At 37.3% G+C, this 5,089-nt stretch overlaps 1 long non-coding RNA gene across 1 annotated transcript; it reads right to left on the bottom strand.

Moving 5' to 3' along the window:
- Positions 1 to 2,114: 2,114 nt before the first annotated feature.
- On the bottom strand, positions 2,115 to 4,541 carry LOC311266334. The gene is made up of 4 exons (XR_014623702.1): positions 4,443 to 4,541; positions 4,123 to 4,185; positions 3,368 to 3,452; positions 2,115 to 2,389 (listed from the first exon to the last, which is right to left on the bottom strand). It is a non-coding gene; the product is annotated as an uncharacterized lncRNA (long non-coding RNA).
- Positions 4,542 to 5,089: the final 548 nt, after the last annotated feature.

Raw genomic sequence — 5,089 nt, 5'->3', positions numbered from 1 at the left:
AGTGATAAATCAATGCTGACCATTATTTACACCACTGCTATGTGAGATACTGGATTTATTCAGTTGTTTAGGCAAAGAATAAACAGCTTTAAATAAAGGGCTTCTTTCACTGACTAATTAAAAGAGTTGCCAGACAAAAAACTATTTAATAATAGAAAGTATATTCTTCAAGTAATAAGAAATAAGGAAAATAAACAAAACAATACTGCAAGAAGGAAAACATATCAATAAATTAAAAAGAATAGAATAAAATAATCATCACAGAAGGAATATTGATTTGAGTGTTTCTGCTGTCTACCATATTTTAATATAATATAATTGTAGGCTGTCCGCCTGTAGTCCCATTTGTGGCTCAGCTCTCTCATTTTTGTTGTCCCTGCACTGGAGAAGGAAAAGCAACGAATGCATATGGAAATGGTCCATGTGCCGTGTGGATTCATGAAATTGCAGCCCACTCACGACCAGCACTCTCTGCCCTCTGAGATACAGTGGCCTGTAATTTGCTCAAACTCACACTGTCACATTAGAGACGAGTAAACTATTTCATTAAAGTCAAAATCCTGCTTCCAACTTGGCCATTAGACAGATTCTGTTATACAGCGTGACTCATAATAAATGCAATAGAGAAAAGGAGTGCTCCTTCAGCCACAAAGCCTGTTGACAGCCTAATGAGGCTGTTTCCACATCCAACAGAAATGTCTAGTGACATAATTATCAGAAAGCAGAGTGCTGTATTGATTGTTGGTTTGTTTGTTTTGTGGATTGATTGACTCATAAAAACTTGTCTTACACTAGAAATGTGTCAAGGTGGGCCAAAAGTTAGCCCCAACATGTTCTGGAAGAGTCCATTTAAATGTAGAAAGCTCTTAATAGTAAACATAAAAGTAGTGTAGTAATATCACAAAGATAGGTAGATAGGTGATTGCAGTTGCCCCCTTATACAGTTTAAGTACCTGACTATATATATATATATTTTTTTTCCCCATCATTGGATAGTAACAATGTCGAGAAACTGAAAAAAATGAGAGAAAGACACAAAAACTCATAGAGCACTATGTTAAAAACAAATTTGTAGTATTACTCCTTTAGTGAAAAACCTAGAATAGCTGAATTTTTTATTGACACTGCATTAAACTAAATACTTCTTCATTTTGGCTCAACCATTGCAGCAGCCATCCTGTCATTTACATGTCTGAGAAAAATATGCGGTGGTACCCCACAGGTTATGAGCTTCAGTACTGGTTGTAGTATGATGCCTTCAAAATCACTGAACTGAATTGTTTTGCAGACCTGTACTCTGTAGCTGTGACATTTATTAAATGGTCCACCGTTTTGAATGATCTCTCACAATTAGACAACAACATAAAGAAGAAAAAACAGTTTAATTCTGCTTCCTCTGGAGAGTTTCCTCTTTCCTGTCGCGTTCATAACTACAGCTTTTAGTTTTGCTGCTTAAATGTGCCACGATGTTTGTAACAGTGACATTACTTCACTCATGGAAATGTTTAAAATAACTGAAAGGAGCCTTTCTAATCATTATATCAGAGTGTATGCGTGTTGTGAACCTACCTGTGTAGGCGCATCTTACCTGATTAATGCACCATTTAGATAGCAAGAAAAAATAGTGCGCCTTTGACTTCAGAACAACATTTTGTTTGCATATGGCGCCGTCACTTTCTGCTGCCTCAAGATAGCATCTGACCATGCCTCCTTGTAAGAACAATATATCCAGGGGCATACAGTGTGGGCGCTGGGTGTGAAAATGACAACTGCATCAGTCTGAAACTAGCAATGACACTGTGTGCCACTTTGTGTGTCTTAAGATAGAGCCCCTTTAGCTATACAAGTCAATCATCTTTGTTCTTCTGAAAATAAGAGGAAAACTTGACTTTTTCGTTTCACTTATGTAATTTATCCTGATTTATGGCATACAGACTGAGATTATGGTTAGTGAAACCACAAATGACAGTGGCACCATCCCTCAAGAATGTGACTCAATAATATCTGAGCCAGATGCTTTTGTTGGTACTTAATTTGTACTGAGACATGAGCTATCAGAGGCATCGGGAACAACACATCTGCCATGAATTAATATATTTAATCATCATCGGCATCATCATAATGTTTTGATCATTGCTGTCAAAGTCTAACATAATTAAATGCAGTGATTTTATGTTGCAACAATTAAACAATGTAAGAGAAAGTCAAAGCATTACAGCTCGTGTTGTTAGAGATGTCAGGATTCAGATATCCTGAGGCTGCTCAGAAGGAGAGGGAAGCAGGAGCAACTCCTGAGGGGGAATTTCTCTGCAGGTCAATATACTGACGAATCCTGAGAGCATGTGTGTTCTGTGTTTGTGAGAGCGATGTAGGGATTCCTGTCCGCCTCCTAAGAGAGAAATAAAGCAAAATAAATGGGAAGATTTATGCTTGTTTCCCCTTCACTTGCCTTGCTTATGAATGAGGCATGAATAATAAATGTTTAGCCAACATAAAGCTGACTTTCATTGTTGCATCAGATGATGGATTGGTTTGACTGGGGCGTGCCCTTCCTTTGAACGTTGTTGCTCTTAGATTTAATCTGGCAGCTGGGGGTGTGTTTGAGCACAGAGAGGTATAACCTTCCATTGTTCTACACCACTGACTCCTCAACCACGAGGGGCGTACGTGCAGGATGTCATCCCGACCGAACACTTCTGCAGCTAATTAAAATACCTTCAACCTACAGAGATCTCCTCAGTGAAATCATCTGCTGAAATGTTTGGTTGGAACAAAATCTCGAGGACACACAGGCCTCATTGTACACACAGTATAAACCACAGCTAAGACTTCATTCTGAAATGTGTAACCCTGAGGAGTAACAATCATCTTGTCCCGCACAGCAGTTGGCCAATTTTTTCTTGTCACAGTATCAAAAGAAAAAGAAAAATACATTACAGATGTAATGTAGAAATTAAAGTACATCTATTAAAAGAAAGAAAAATAAGTTAGAATCTGTTACTAATTGTGTTTGCTGACTGGATTAATGTTCAGAGTTTTTTTTTTTAGCTTGGCTTGCGATGCTTTTTTACAGAGCACGACTTAGCAACTCTGTCTCCTAGATACTACATTTACATGCTACTAATTTGCAACAGCAAATGTGTTTTGTTGAAACACAATGAAGAATTGTGGTTTATTTACAGGAAATGTTGACTGATTACTTATTTTAATTATTTTTTTGCCAAAATAATGTCCACTTGTTGTGACCACAGTATTTTTTAAACGTTTCAAGGTGATGTTTAGGTTCCTTGGTGTCTTTTGATGCCTAAACCTAACCACAGTTGGGACTCACTATCTAGTGTCACAATCCCATTCCCTGTAAGCTCACCATCCACCCCGACCATGTCCTTGAGCCTCCGGTAAATGTAGCACTTGACCATAATCCAAGCAGAAACTACATTTGTCAACACAACCTAATTGGTGGAAACATAACAATGAAAAAATGTTAATCAGGATTTAGTTGTAACAACTGGACGTTGTACTATAAATGGATATTGTAGGAAAACAATTGCAGTTGTCAGTGAACATTTTGCAAATACCTTCTGGAAGAACATTTGGTACTTGGCAGATATTACATTTACATTCCTTATATTGACACATTTGAGATATTTGCCTTGAAAAGTTTTTTGCTTTCACAATTAGTATATAAAAATAAATTCTAGGACACGAGGTAGCTTAAAAAGTGTCTTAACTTTAAATATGTAGCAATTCTAGTCACGAACTGGACAAAGCAGGGTCATCTTTGAATAAATGCCATTCAGAAGGTCTTTGCAGCCATATCCAAGCTCTTAATATAATCATGTTTGAGTCACACTTTCAGCAGTTTTTAAGGTCAAAGTCATCAGTGTCAAAATCAAAGAGAGAAAAATGCATCAACAAACAGGAAAAGCTGATAAAAGTCATAATTTGAAACTAAGCAACACATATTTATAACGTTACACAAGGGGTTGAAAAAAGCTGATAAGGCTTACTGATGGCGCAATGACAAACTACAGTACACATTGATTTGGCCGTCTGAAAACGAGCACTGGCCTCAGCAGTGGAGTGGACATTCACGCAGTCGGGATCTTTTTTTCAACACACCATGCTTTCCTTCTGTTGCTTTGGAAAGGTTTTGAACATGAGCCTCCAAACTATGAGTTCACACTGTGGAAAAGGCACACATTGATCTTTACACCAAGAAACTTCATCTCGACAGTGACTCAGCTTCAGCAGTGTTGCACATGATGTCAATGTCACCCTCCGGCTGCTGCAACAGCTTTATAAGCAAAACAAGCTGGCTTCAGTATCAGGCAAAAGATGCCTTCAAAATGGCCTAAAGACTTTTACGTTACCGATTATTGGTTTAATTCCATGAAATCTTACATGATAGTGAATAAGACATTTCAGCATGTCATACGTACCAATTTTCCAATCGTGTTTGTGGTGACAGAATCTGGATATTTCTGACAGAAAGTAGGGACATATCCAGCTGTGCTTGAGGCAGCAAAAGCAGGGTCATCTTCAGCCATGTTTGTGGGTACCAGAGGTATTTTAAGTGAAAACATGATCTTTCCCTAAGCCTAACCAGACGTAACCATAAGAACAGCGTTGCCACAACATGGAATTGAAAATTGAACCTGAAGAAAAGTAAAGTTGCAACATAAAAACAATGTTTCAACATGCCTGTGGTTTGAAATGAAATGCTACATATTGTACATGAACACTGAGGGAGATTATCTGAATCATAATAATAATTAGGAAAATTTGATTTTAAACCTGGTTTTTTTTGTTTGTTTTTTATCTAAAATATCATTAATTTGCTGCACTTTCCAACCCAAGTCAGATTAACTTTCTTTCTCTAGTTGTATCTGTTTATTTGAGATAGAAATACAACACAGACAAACACTAATTAAAAACAGGGTTTTAAACCTTTTCAATCAAATCTCAGTGGGGACAAACAAAATCTGTCACATATAAGGTAATTGCACTGAAACAGAAGAAACAAAAATAACTTTTGTGAAGTGTCAAAGAATATGATGTTGGAGCCACAGTCTCTCTCTGTTTCATA

The sequence above is a fragment of the Pagrus pagrus genome (genome assembly GCF_965226575.1).
Source record: "Pagrus pagrus genome assembly, chromosome: 2".
Taxonomy (NCBI): domain Eukaryota; kingdom Metazoa; phylum Chordata; class Actinopteri; order Spariformes; family Sparidae; genus Pagrus; species Pagrus pagrus.
The sequence above is the reverse complement of the archived record's forward strand: the minus strand, read 5'-3'. Positions and strand labels throughout refer to the sequence as shown.